We start from the raw sequence: 15505 nt of genomic DNA, 5'->3' as shown, positions 1-15505 counted from the left end.
AATGAAATAAATATATTGAAACACGAGCTTAGCCTTTTTGTTAACAACACTGTCATCTCAGATTTTCAAAATATGCGTTACAGCCAACGCTCGACAAGCATTTGTGTAAGTTTAGCATGGCATAATGCTATGCTAGGCTGTGCTGGCAGCAGGCAACATTTTCACAAAAATAAGAAAAGCAACCAAATTAAATCATTTACCTTTTGAAGAACTTCAGATGCTTTCACTCAGGAGACTCCCAGTTAGATAGCAAATGTTCCTTTTTTCCAAAAATAATATTTTGAGGCAAAAAATGTCACGTTTGTTCATCCTGCTTGGCTGGGAAATCGACCGAAAATACTTCAACTATAACGCTGAACCTTTTTCAGAATTTGCTCCATAATATCGACAGAAACATGGCAAACGTTGTTTAGGATCCATCCTCAAAGTGTTTTTAACATGTGTATTCAATAATATATCCGTGGAGGCAGTTGGTTTCTCATAAGAAACTATTGGAAAAATGGCTACCTCAGTATTTTACGCAACGTTTTCTCCGGGAGACACCATGCGTCCACTCACCCTATATGGTCTCTAACAGCCATTCTCCAAAGGAAATGCCTAAAAAGACGTCACAATGCTGCAGACACCTTGGGGAAAACGTGGAAAACGTAAGCTGACTCCTAGCTGCTTCACAGCCATATAAGGAGTCATTGGCATGAGGCTGTTTCAAAAAATGCGGCACATCCTGATTGGATCTTTATCTGGGTTTCGCCTGTAACATCAGTTCTGTGGCACTCACAGACTATCTTTGCAGTTTTGGAAACGTCAGTGTTTTTTCTTTCCAAAGATGTCAATTATATGCATAGTCGAGCATCTTTTCGCGACAAAATATCTTGTTTAAAACGGGAACGTTTTTCATCCAAAAATTAAAATAGTGCCCACTATATCCAAGAAGTTAAACGGTTTTGAGTTCTTTTATTTTCATGATTGTCTTCAACAATAACTGTCAGTTACACGGTTATCAAATTACGATCACAGCCCAAATGGTCTACAGCTTATCATGAGGTATTCGAAATCAGCTGAGCAGAACCTCCAGACTTCCTTAATATTAGAGATTGCGCACCAGCTGAAGCTGCTGTCCTGTCCTGCCGATGTAGAGAAAAAACAGCTTGATTTATATTTTCCATGTCCTTGTTCAGCCACGACTCTGAGAAACAAAGGATGTTACAGTTATTCAGATCACGTTGATAGGATAGTCTCAAACAGAGCTCGTCCAGTTTATTCTCCAGTGTTTGCACGTTCACCAATAGAACGGAGGGTAGAGGCGACTTATCCACTCTAAGACGCAGTCTCGTCAGGTATCCTGCATGCTGGGGTTTATAGCGCCGTCTCCTCCTCTGAGTATCTGGTATTTTGGCCTGGTCCGGGACAGTCAATGTCTTTCATCGCCGACTAATTGAAGGAGAAGTCCTCATCCAAATCGAGTTTAGAGATACAGTTGAAGTAGAAGTTTACATACACTTAGGTTGGAGTCATTAAAACTCTTTTTTTTCAACCACTCCACACATTTCTTGTTAACAATCTATAGTTTTGTCAAGTCAGGTAGGACATCTACTTTGTGCATGACACAAGTAATTTTTCCAACAATTGTTTCAGACAGATTATTTCACTTACAGATTATTTCACTTATTTCACTTCACTGTATCATAATTCCAGTGGGTCAGAAGTTTACATACACTAAGTTGACTGCCTTTAAACAGCTTGGAAAATTCCAGAAAATGATGTAATGGCTTCAGAAGCTTCTGATAGGATATTTGACATCATTTGAGTCAATTGGAGGTGTACCTGTGGATGTATTTCAAGGCCTACCTTCAAAATCAGTGCCTCTTTCCTTCACATCATAGGAAAATCAAAAGAAATTAGCCAAGAACTCAGAAAAACAATTGTAGACCTCCACAAGTCTGGTACATCCTTGGGAGCAATTTCCAAATGCCTGAAGGCACCAAGTTCATCTGTACAAACAATAGTATGCAAGTATAAACACCATGGGACCACGCAGCCGTCATACTGCTCAGGAGAAGACGCATTCTGTCTCCTAGAGATGAACGTACTTTGGTACGAAAAGTGCAAATCAATCCCAGAACAACAGCAAAGGACCTTGTGAAGATGCTGGAGGAAACAGGTACAAAAGTATCTATCCACAGTCGAACGAGTCCTATATCGACATAACCTGAAAGGCTGCTCAGCAAGGAAGAAGCCACTTCTCCAAAACGGCCAGACTACAGTTTGCAACTGCACATGGGGACAAAAGATTGTACTTTTTGGAGAAATATCCCCTGGTCTGATGAAACAAAAATAGAACTGTTTGGCCATAATGACCATCGTTATATTTGGAGGAAAAAGGGGGAGGCTTGCAAGCCAAAGAACACCATCCCAACCGTGAAGCACGGGGGTGGCAGCATCATGGTGTGGAGGTCCTTTGCTACAAGAGATTGTTTTTCGCGATGCGGATCCTGTGTTCTGCCTTACAACCAGTGTAACAGAGTGGATTACATGCAGCGACCCAAAAAAACGACTCAGAAAAAGAGGGAAACAAAGCGGTCTTCTGGTCAGACTCCGGAGACTGGCACATCGTGCACCACTCCCTAGCATTCTTCTCGCCAATGTCCAGTCTCTTGACAACAAGGTTGATGAAATCCGAGCAAGGGTAGCATTCCAGAGGGACATCAGAGACTGCAACGTTCTCTGCTTCACGGAAACATGGCTAACCGGAGAGACGCTATCCGAAGCGGTGCAGCCAGCGGGTTTCTCCACGCATCGCGCCGACAGAAACGAACATCTTTCTGGTAAGAAGAGGGGCGGGGGCGTATGCCTTATGTCTAACGTGACATGGTGTGATGACAGAAACATACAGGAACTCAAATCCTTCTGTTCACCTGATTTAGAATTCCTCACAATCAAATGTAGACCGCATTATCTACCAAGAGAATTCTCTTCGATTGTAATCACAGCCGTATATATCCCCCCCCAAGCAGACACATCGATGGCTCTGAACGAACTTTATTTAACTCTCTGCAAACTGGAAACGATTTATCCGGAGGCTGCATTCATTGTAGCTGGGGATTTTAACAAGGCTAATCTGAAAACAAGACTCCCTAAATTTTATCAGCATATCGATTGCACAACCAGGGGTGGAAAGACCCTGGATCATTGTTACTCTAACTTCCGCGACGCATATAAGGCCCTGCCCCGCCCCCCTTTCGGAAAAGCTGACCACGACTCCATTTTGTTGATCCCTGCCTACAGACAGAAACTAAAACAAGAAGCTCCCGCGCTGAGGTCTGTCCAACGCTGGTCCGACCAAGCTGACTCCACACTCCAAGACTGCTTCCATCACGTGGACTGGGAGATGTTTCGTATTGCGTCAGACAACAACATTGACAAATACGCTGATTCTGTGTGCGAGTTCATTAGAACGTGCGTTGAAGATGTCGTTCCCATAGCAACGATTAAAACATTCCCTAACCAGAAACCGTGGATTGATGGCGGCATTCGTGTGAAACTGAAGGCGCGAACCACTGCTTTTAATCAGGGCAAGGTGTCTGGTAACATGACTGAATACAAACAGTGCAGCTATTCCCTCCGCAAGGCTATCAAACAAGCTAAGCGCCAGTACAGAGACAAAGTAGAATCTCAATTCAACGGCTCAGACACAAGAGGCATGTGGCAGGGTCTACAGTCAATCACGGACTACAGGAAGAAACCCAGCCCAGTCACGGACCAGGATGTCTTGCTCCCAGGCAGACTAAATAACTTTTTTGCCCGCTTTGAGGACAATACAGTGCCACTGACACGGCCTGCAACGAAAACATGCGGTCTCTCCTTCACTGCAGCCGAGGTGAGTAAGACATTTAAACGTGTTAACCCTCGCAAGGCTGCAGGCCCAGACGGCATCCCCAGCCGCGCCCTCAGAGCATGCGCAGACCAGCTGGCCGGTGTGTTTACGGACATATTCAATCAATCCCTATACCAGTCTGCTGTTCCCACATGCTTCAAGAGGGCCACCATTGTTCCTGTTCCCAAGAAAGCTAAGGTAACTGAGCTAAACGACTACCGCCCCGTAGCACTCACATCCGTCATCATGAAGTGCTTTGAGAGACTAGTCAAGGACCATATCACCTCCACCCTACCTGACACCCTAGACCCACTCCAATTTGCTTACCGCCCAAATAGGTCCACAGACGATGCAATCTCAACCACACTGCACACTGCCCTAACCCATCTGGACAAGAGGAATACCTATGTGAGAATGCTGTTCATCGACTACAGCTCGGCATTCAACACCATAGTACCCTCCAAGCTCGTCATCAAGCTCGAGACCCTGGGTCTCGACCCCGCCCTGTGCAACTGGGTACTGGACTTCCTGACGGGCCGCCCCCAGGTGGTGAGGGTAGGCAACAACATCTCCTCCCCGCTGATCCTCAACACTGGGGCCCCACAAGGGTGCGTTCTGAGCCCTCTCCTGTACTCCCTGATCACCCACGACTGCGGGGCCACGCACGCCTCCAACTCAATCATCAAGTTTGCGGACGACACAACAGTGGTAGGCTTGATTACCAACAACGACGAGACGGCCTACAGGGAGGAGGTGAGGGCCCTCGGAGTGTGGTGTCAGGAAAATAACCTCACACTCAACGTCAACAAAACTAAGGAGATGATTGTGGACTTCAGGAAACAGCAGAGGGAACACCCCCATCCACATCGATGGAACAGTAGTGGAGAGGGTAGCAAGTTTTAAGTTCCTCGGCATACACATCACAGACAAACTGAATTGGTCCACTCACACAGACAGCATCGTGAGGAAGGCGCAGCAGCGCCTCTTCAACCTCAGGAGGCTGAAGAAATTCGGCTTGTCACCAAAAGCACTCACAAACTTCTACAGATGCACAATCGAGAGCATCCTGGCGGGCTGTATCACCGCCTGGTATGGCAACTGCACCGCCCTCAACCGTAAGGCTCTCCAGAGGGTAGTGTGGTCTGCACAACGCATCACCGGGGGCAAACTACCTGCCCTCCAGGACACCTACACCACCCGATGCTACAGGAAGGCCATAAAGATCATCAAGGACATCAACCACCCGAGCCACTGCCTGTTCACCCCGCTGTCATCCAGAAGGCGAGGTCAGTACAGGTGCATCAAAGCTGGGACCGAGAGACTGAAAAACAGCTTCTATCTCAAGGCCATCAGACTGTTAAACAGCCACCACTAACATTGAGTGGCTACTGCCAACACACTGTCAATGACACTGACTCTACTCCAGCCACTTTAATAATGGGAATTGATGGGAAATGATGTAAATATATCACTAGCCACTTTAAACAATGCTACCTTATATAATGTTACTTACCCTACATTATTCATCTCATATGCATACGTAGATACTGTACTCAATATCATCGACTGCATCCTTATGTAATACATGTATCACTAGCCACTTTAACTATGCCACTTGGTTTACATACTCATCTCATATGTATATACTGTACTCGATATCATCTACTGTATCTTGCCTATGCTGCTCTGTACCATCACTCATTCATATATCCTTATGTACATATTCTTTATCCCCTTACACTGTGTATAAGACAGTAGTTTTTTTGGAATTGTTAGTTAGATTACTTGTTCGTTATTACTGCATTGTCGGAACTAGAAGCACAAGCATTTCGCTACACTCGCATTAACATCTGCTAACCATGTGTATGTGACAAATAAAATTTGATTTGATTTGATTGGTGCACTTGGCTAAGGTGTATGTACACTTCCGACTTCAACTGTATATAACATACTAATCAGGGGAAATGGGAACCAGGTGTGTGTGTGTAATCAGACAAGACAGTCCGGAGTTTATGATAATGAATCTCATTCAGTGAAGCCTAGAAAGCCGGTAACCTAGACCTCCGGAAACGGAATGAGCAGCAGTACTGGGGGGATCCATGACAAAGTAATGAGTAAAGTAAATCAATAGGGCTAGAGTATAATCTCACAAACCTCTATAGGTATAAACCAGTGGAGAAAGACTTCCCACTCTCACTGAAGCCACAGAGGTTACCTGCAGTACCGACCGCAGTACTGCAGGCATTGTTAGCAGAAAATATGATCCCCCATTAGTGAATAGAAAAATGGCAAACTTCGTGGTCAATCTTTTGTGTAAATATATATTTTTAGAAGACAATCATGGTACCAATAATTGCTTATGATACACCAGATGTATGTCTTGAAGCGATTATTTAGAAATCGTACAGAGAAGATATTATATGGATAATTTAGTTGCTAAAGGCAGCCTACAGTACCACGGTCGGCCTTCAACTTGAGTTACCCAATGAGAGGAGGCAGCACTGAGCTAGGCTCCAACATCATTTCCCGGAGTAGCTCAAAATGTGCATGTTATGTCTCATTGAGATGCCATCTTAACCGACTTAATTTGGCTTCAATGCGCTATTGAGTGTTCACATAGGAGTGAATAGTGTCACATAATTGATGGCTTTGTCCATTCATATATACAGTCATTGATGTAAACAAGTTACTCTTGTTTAGTGCATTCTAATCAGGAGAACAACACTTAAGTATGTTGACGAACATACACCATTCATAAAACAAAATAACTTTGAATATACAATTGAGTCCAGGACCATTCACTTGAGTCATGGATCATTCATCATCCACGTTTTTAAATCTGTTCAGCAGTCATCATGAATGGAGACGTTTGAAGATACTGCAATGTTTCTCAGACTCTTGTCTTTGTCATATTCTATTAACTTGATTATATATTTGTGTATCTGCCCTTGACGTTTGTGGGCTCTTTTGTCAACTTAGATGGGTTAGCTGACAACGTCATGAAAACGATGTGCGCAGTTCAATTGGGCAGAAGTCTGTGTTGTAATTCTGGACGGTCAAATAGTTGGCAACAATGACAAGAAGCTGCCATGTGGGAAATCGTAGGTGGCTTGTTTCAGATATATTCATCTTGTTCTTGATACCATGTCTTGCTTTGAGGTGTTTTGACTAATGCCATGTCTATGCTAATAGGTCTACAATTCGTCAGCTAGCTAACCAAAAACTGTAACAATGTATTTGAAAGACAACAAGTGCTCATTGTGCAAATGTATTTATGTTTTCAATAAATAAAAAAAGTCAGAAAAAATTTGGCGAAATATAGTTTACACTTTGTCAACAAATCTAAGTTAACCCGTCTGTTTTTTCCATAGTTGCTCACACATCAGTTTTGTTGCTAAACAACGAATCCATCTATAGTGCCCTTCAATCCTTGTCTAGGTCTACTGAATAGCTCCTTTCATTCCCTCAAACCATTGACGTCAGGGAAGGATTCTGTTGCTTTTTATATGAATATAAACATCGTTTTACTCTTATGTTAACTTTTTCATATGTCATAGCATGCCTTCAAAGCCTTCCATGGCATCAAGGACATGATGCTTCAGAGGCCTCTTCAGATAAGTTTTCTCCAGAAATCCAGATGGAAATCCAGATCTTTCATTTGATGGTTTCCTGGAAACTATTTGATACATGTAGATTGGTGTTTTTGTCAAAAGACTATGCAGTGTTTGAATATTATCCATCTGTAAGGTTAATGCACCTCTGATTGGATTTGTGTATCACTCTTCTAGTTCAAACTAAATGGGTGCTTGACACAGAGGTTGGCTGTAAATGAACTGAGGCCACTTGCTTTTCAAAACAGAGAGAAATAAGTGTTGAGTTTTAAGTAAAAATGACAAAGAATTACCATTTTCAAATGTAGTGTAAGTACGTCCAATACCTTACCACTTCTGGGTATAACAAAATACTCATGACATGAAAATAGAAGCCTGACGAAGATCTTTGGGTTGAAACGTCGCACAATAAACTGCAGGAGCAATCCTCATTATGCTGCTATTTATCTCTATAGCATAAAAAGAATGACCATCCGTGTATCAAATCTGGGTCATCTTTGCATCACAAGACAGCCTGCGGAGCTAAAGTACACCTAAAGTTGAAAAACACTACAGCTGACCATGCAAGAAGTTGTTGTGGTCTTACGTTAGCCTGTGACTTAAACCTCCCAAAAATCACACCATTGTTCAAGGAGAGGGAATTCTCGGGCACACGGGTGGATTATGAATCCATTTAAGCTCTCGGAAATGTGTCTGGGAAATGATAGTTGATCCCGAACTAGAAACTAATTGTCCACTGTATGCTCCGACTAGGTCCTACGGCCTTATCTCTGAGCGGAGGCTTACACCGCTCCCGGGATGTGACGGCATTACCATAATCTCCACAGTTGATTGTGTCTGGGCTACAGTGACATAAAGCTCTGCTGCTTGATTGGCTTCTGCAGGCTTGGCAGCCCAGGAAGGCAAGAAGCAATCAGCGGGGCAGATTAAAACTCCGGACAGCAAATAAAATAAGGAAGCAGCAGACTGACACAACGTTGAGACCTGCCGTGGTCGCCTGTGTCTGGGGACGGCTCTGTCTGTTAATGGAGGGGTCCATCACTTCTTTGTCCCACCCTCATTGCAGATTGGCTTCCCAACTATTGACTGACAGAGCATCATTGATGAACCCCCTGAGCTATCATGTAAATGCCCAGTGCAGTCTAAAACTAGATTTTTTTCTGTGTTTATATACAGTGGGGCAAAAAAGTATTTAGTCAGCCACCAATTGTGCAAGTTCTCCCACTTAAAAAGATGAGAGAGGCCTGTAATTTTCATCATAGGTACACTTTAACTATGACAGACAAAATGAGAAAACAAATCCAGAAAATCACATTGTAGGATTTTTTATGAATTTATTTGCAAATTATGGTGGAAAATAAGTATACAGTGGGGAGAACAAGTATTTGATCACTGCCGCAGGTGCCGCAGGTGTTCCTACTTACAAAGCATGTAGAGGTCTGTAATTTGTATCATAGGTACACATCAACTGTGAGAGACGGAATCTAAAACAAAAATGCAGAAAATCACATTGTATGGACATGCGCTAGCTTGAGCAGGGGGACCTTGCGTGTGCTGCAGGATTTTAATCCATGACGGCGTAGTGTGTTACAAATGGTTTTCTTTGAGACTGTGGTCCCAGCTCTCTTCAGGTCATTGACCAGGTCCTGCCGTGTAGTTCTGGGCTGATCCCTCACCTTCCTCATGATCATTGATGCCCCACGACGTGAGATCTTGCATGGAGCCCCAGACCGAGGGTGATTGACCGTCATCTTGAACTTCTTCCATTTTCTAATAATTGCGCCCACAGTTGTTGCCTTCTCACCAAGCTGCTTGCCTATTGTCCTGTAGCCCATCCCAGCCTTGTGCAGGTCTACAATTTAGCCCTGATGTCCTTACACAGCTCTCTGTTCTTGGCCATTGTGGAGAGGTTGGAGTCTGTTTGATTGAGTGTGTGGACAGGTGTCTTTTTATACAGGTAATGAGTGGAGAACAGGGGGGCTTCATAAATAAAAACTAACAGGTCTGTGAGAGCTGTAATTCTTACTGGTTGGTAGGTGATCAAATAATTATGTCATGCAATAAAATGCAAATGAATTACTTAAAAATCATACAATGTGATTTTCTGGATTTTTGTTTTAGATTCCGTTTCTCACAGTTGATGTGTACCTATGATAACAATTACAGACCTCTACATGCTTTGTAAGTAGGAAAACCTGCAAAATCGGCATTGTCTCAAATACTTGTTCTCCCCACATATATATATATATATATAACACACAGTACCAGGCAAAAGTTTGGACACACCTACTCATTCCAGGGTTTTTCTTTATTTTTACTATTATCTACATTGTATAATAATAGTCAAGACACCAAAACTATGAAATAACACATATGGGATCATGTAGGAACCAAAAAGTGAGATATTTTAGATTCTTCCAAGTAGCCACTCTTTGCCGTGATGAAAGCTTTGCACAAGCTTGGCATTCTCTCAACCAGCTTCATGAGGTAGTCACCTGGAATGCATTTCTATTAACAAGTGTGCCTTGTTAAAAGTTAATTTGTGGAATTTCTATCCTTAATGAATTTGAGCCCATCAGTTCTGTTGTGACAAGGTAGGGGTGGTATAAAGAAGATAGCCCTTATGACAAGCACAGATCAAATAAGCAAAGAGAAATGAAGTCCGTCATTACTTTAAGACATGAAAGTCAGTCAATTGTGAAAATTTCAATAACTTTTCAATTTTCATCGAGTGCATTTGCAAAAACCATCAAGCGCTATGATGAAACTGACTCTCATGTGGACTGCCACAGGAAAGGAAGTTACATCTGCTGCAGAAGATAAGTTCATTAGCTACCAGCCTCAGAAATTGCAGCCCAAATAATATATATTTTCTACAATGACATCACAAACAGGAAATTATGTCACTTCCTTGGCGGGAAAACAACTGTGGTGAACCTGGTGAGTAATCTAGATTTCATACTATTACATTTTCAGGTGATGTGGGAAAGCATAACGTGTCCACCCTGTTAAGCAAAAATATAAAAGACGTTCATCAAACTTCGTAATTTCAAAATATACTTGTCGAACAATGCAAATTCCTTTTCAAGTGGCAGCCATTATCCTAGCTTCATCACGATCACTTGGAGCAGAGTTGCTAATTTTAGCTCAAAATGTCCACCTTGTTGTTGTCCACACTGTTATCCATGTACACGTAACAGGGTGGACATGCACTCAACAGGGTGGACAAATGGATATTTTGCAGGAATGTGTTGCAAAGTATGTGTCTTTGTTCATGAATTGTATTAAGTAAATACAGTGTGTATTTATAGCATGTATAGTATTTTAAGAATAAATACATATCAATTGAATCGGGGTCTTTCTGAAGGAATGGCACCCCCTCTTAATGCAGCTGAAAGACAGCGGCAATACAGAGAATGACGTAATGCAGACCCAGAAAGAAGGAGAGGGTATCTAGAGAAGGAGAGGGAGGAAAGATATAAAGAGACAGCGAAGAAGAAGGCAATAGCTGAACTCAGTGACAGGGTGCAGCCTGCAGGAAGGAAGAAATGGAGAGATTCAAAAAGGATACTAAGAGCCAGGGCCAAGTCTATTGCGTTGCTGCAGTCTGCAGAGGTAACCCTCTTTCCTCCCCATACACACATGCAGTTAAAGTCGGAAGTTTACATACACCTTAGCCAAATACATTTAAACTCAGTTTTTCACAATTCCTGACATTTAATCCTAGTAACAATTCCCAATTTTAGGTCAGTTAAGATCCCCACTTTATTTTAAGAGGCACTGAGTTTGAAGCTAGGCCTTGAAATACATCCACAGGTACACCTCCAATTGACTCAAATTATGTCGATTAGCCTATCAGAAGCTTCTAAAGCCGTTACATAACTTTCTGGAATTTTCCAAGCTGTTTAAAGGCACAGTCAACTTAGTGTATGTAAACTTCTGACCCACTGGAATTGTGACAGAGTGAATTATAAGTGAAATAATCTGTCTGTAAACAATTGTTGGAAAAATTACTTGTGTCATGCACAAAGTAGATGTCCTAACCGACTTGCCAAAATTATAGTTTGCTAAAACCTCTTTGGGCTGCATTCCTGTTAACGGGATGATATGACAGCCAGTGAAAGTGCAGGGCGCCAAATTCAAAACAACAGAAATCTCATAATTAAAATTCCTCAAACATACATGTATCTTATATCGTTTTAAAGGTAGTCTTGCTGTTAATCCCACCACAGTGTCCGATTTCAAATATGCTTTTCAGCGAAAGCACCACAAACAATTATGTTAGGTCACCACCAAACCACAATTAAAACAGCCATTTTCCCAGCCAAAGAGAGGAGTCACAAAAAGCACAAATAGAGAGAAAATGAATTACTAACCTTTGATGATCTTCATCAGATGACACTCATAGGACTTCATGTTACACAATACATACATGTATGTTTTGTTTGATAAAGTTCATATTTATATAAAAAAATCGGAGTTTACATTGGCGCGTTACATTTACTAGTTCCAAAAACATTCAGTGATTTTGCATAGCCACATCGATTCAACAGAAATACTCATCATAAATGTAGATGATAATACAAGTTATACACATGGGATTATAGATATACCTGTCCTTAATGCAACCGCTGTGTCAGATTATTTATTTTTTTAACGGAAAAAGCAAACCATGTAATAATCTGAGACGGCTCTCAGAACAATCAGGTCAAATTAACCGCCATGTTGTAGTCAACATAAACCATAAATTACATGCTAAATATTCCCTTACCTTTTGATCTTCATCAGAATGCACTCCCAGGAACACCAGGTCCACAATAAATGCTTGATTTGTTCGATAATGTCCGTTATTTATGTCCAACTAGCAACTTTTGGTAGCACGTTTGGTACACCTATCCAAACGCTGGTGCTGCTCGAACATTTTTTCGGACAACATTTTCAAAAAGTTATATTAGAGGTCAAAGAAACATTTCAAACTAAGTACATAACCAATCATTAGGATGTTCTTATCATAAATCTTCAATAAAGTTCCAACCGGAGAATTCCTTTGTGTCTTGAGGAGGAACGAAACGCAAGTGGATATCATGTGGAATGCGCGTGACCAGGAAATGGCTGACTGCCAGACACATGGCTAATTCTGCTCTTATTCAGTCCCACAACACAGTAGAAGCCTCATTCAAATTTCTATAGACGGTTGACATCTAGTGGAAGCCCTAGGAAGTGAATCTTCATTCATATCGCAATGGGACTTCAATGGGGAATGGTTTGAAAATATACCAACCTCAGATTTCTCACTTCCTGTTTGGATTTCTTCTCAGGTTCTTGCCTGCCATATTAGTTCTGTTATACTCACAGACATCATTCAAACAGTTTCAGAAACTTCAGACTGTTTTCTATCCAATACTAATAATAATATGCATATATTAGCAACTGAGACTGAGAAGCAGGCCTTTTACTCTGGGCACCTTTCATCCAAGCTACTCAATAGTGCCCCTGCAGCCATAAGACGTTTTAACAAGTTAACAAGTTTAACAAGAAACACGAGTTTTAATGACTCCAACCTAAATGTATGTACACTTCCGACTTCAACTGTACATACATACATTTTTATTGTACAGTAGCTGGTTGAATATTTAAATGTATAAGGTGTTTGTTACCCGTTATATCTTATTATGTGCTATCTCTTCTCACCTCAGATGCCTGCCTTAGATGCTATTAAAGGAACGATGAAGATTCATCAGGTTATCAGTGTCTCACCAGGCCAGATAAAATACAGGGACATTACTTGTCTGTGGAAGAAGGATAGTGGTTGGACTGTCCTTGTTTTCAGCTCAAAGAGGTGTCTCTGGGTGACCCTGCAGCATCTAACCAGCTCCCTGCATCTCATGACAAGGCTGACACCACATGGCGACCTGGCACCATTGAACTTAATCACGTAGGGGAGTGGTGTGTTGTCAATTATGACCATGAAGGATACCCTGGCATCATCATGGATGTAGAGGAACATAACATTAAGGTGAATTGCATGCACCGGAATGGCATCAAGAAATTATTCTGGCCAAGCCCAAAGGAAGATATTTGTTGGTACTCTGATGGACAGATAATTTGTCTTATGCCAGAGATCGAAAAAGGGGAAGGGAGAGAGAGAGAGAGAGAGAGAGAGAGACGAACAGGAATGTGTTTTAATGCTAATTCCAATGATTTTATACCGGCAATGCCTTTTTGTGTTGTTTTTCACAATGAATATGTAACTAAATAGCAGTTCCAATCTTGTTACTACATGTATTACTATGTAGATGTCTATTCAGTGTTCAGGGTTTAATTTAAGTTCTGTTCCGTTATAGCTGTCCACCCTGTTATCTTGGCATCTTTTTCAAATTAATTCAGTTACAGAGTAAGACATGACCAACACCACACAATCATAAACTTGGATAACATATAATTAATACCTGTCTCCATTGAGAAAGATAAGGTGCAAATTAGATTAAGTTCTGTATAAAACCACAGATTGTAATTCAAAATCTGTTACATCTTTAGAATTTGACCAGCGCAAATGGACAGGGTTGACAAGGGGACACAAATAGCTTCATGAAAATGTATATATGATTAAAATAGTCTAATGAAAGTAATTAAAGACCGATAAGTGCATGTCCGTAACAGGGTGGACATATTGTATGGCTGATTCACTGTCAATGTGTTCATTATTTTCTAACTCTTAGTGCTGGAGCTTGGCCAACATGTTTTTCTACACGTCTAATATTTCCTTTTTATAGTAAAACATAAAAGGAACACAAATTCTGAAATAAACATTTAAAATGTTGCATGGTCCAAATTGTACTGTTTTGTGATATTGACCCATCAGATGACCAGGCCTCCACAATCACCCGACCTCAACCCAATTGAGATGGTTTGGACCGCAGAGTGAAGGAAAAGCAGCCAACAGTTTTTTTTGTTACATGATTCCATATGTGTTATATCATAGTTTTGATGTCTTCACTATTATTCTACAATGGTGTGTCCAAACTTTTGACTGGTAGTGTGTGTGTGTGTGTGTGTGTATATATATATATATATATATATATATATATATTCACGCTATGAGGTTCTAATAATACTGTGATATTGTGAACATTAGAATAATGCCCTTTCAGTGTAAGAGCTGTTTGAAAAGACTGCCTGAAATGTCAGCCTGTTTTGCTGGGATGGAGTTACGGCCTTCATGGTAACAACACAATGCAGGAAATTAGTTAATATACCACTAAGAAAGAGAGTGTTACGGTTTTCTTCCGTCGAAAGAGAGTCGGACCAAAATGCAGCGTGGTAAGTTAGATACATGTTTAATAAACGAATAAACACGAAATACAAAACAACAAACGGAACGTGAAAACCTATACAGAAAACCTATATCTGGTGAAATACAAAACACTGAGACAGGAACAATCACCCACGAAACACTCAAAGAATATGGCTGCCTAAATATGGTTCCCAATCAGAGACAACGAGAATCACCTGCCTCTGATTGAGAACCGCCTCAGGCAACCATAGACTTTGCTAGAACACCCCACTAAGCCACAATCCCAAAACCTACGAAAAACCCCCATATATAAACACAACACAAAATAAACCCATGTCACACCCTGGCCTGACCAAATAAATATATAAACACAAAATGCTAAGACCAGGGCGTGACAGAGAGTTCAAAATCTGTCTCCCAATAACAGCTCATTTTCAGTTTTCCCCTCCACACAGACCACTCCCAGACAGTCCTTGCTAAATTCTTGCTTGAGAAATTGCACTTTGCTAAGAAGCTATTTTTGTTTATTTTTCACCATTGTATCTGAAAGCAACACAGACATGATTTAATACAGTATATAGATATACTGCTGTGTTGGAACCTTACAGACACTGATCAAGGGCCTGATCAAACACAGTTGAACAATGTAGGTGCCTTACCAGATTGAACCATGTTGGACGGTTTTACGATTTGTAATGGTGAGCAGATATCTGGATTGAAAATAAC

Source organism: Oncorhynchus tshawytscha, linkage group LG03 (genome assembly GCF_018296145.1).
Source record: "Oncorhynchus tshawytscha isolate Ot180627B linkage group LG03, Otsh_v2.0, whole genome shotgun sequence".
Lineage (NCBI taxonomy): Eukaryota > Metazoa > Chordata > Actinopteri > Salmoniformes > Salmonidae > Oncorhynchus > Oncorhynchus tshawytscha.
The sequence above is the reverse complement of the archived record's forward strand: the minus strand, read 5'-3'. Positions refer to the sequence as shown.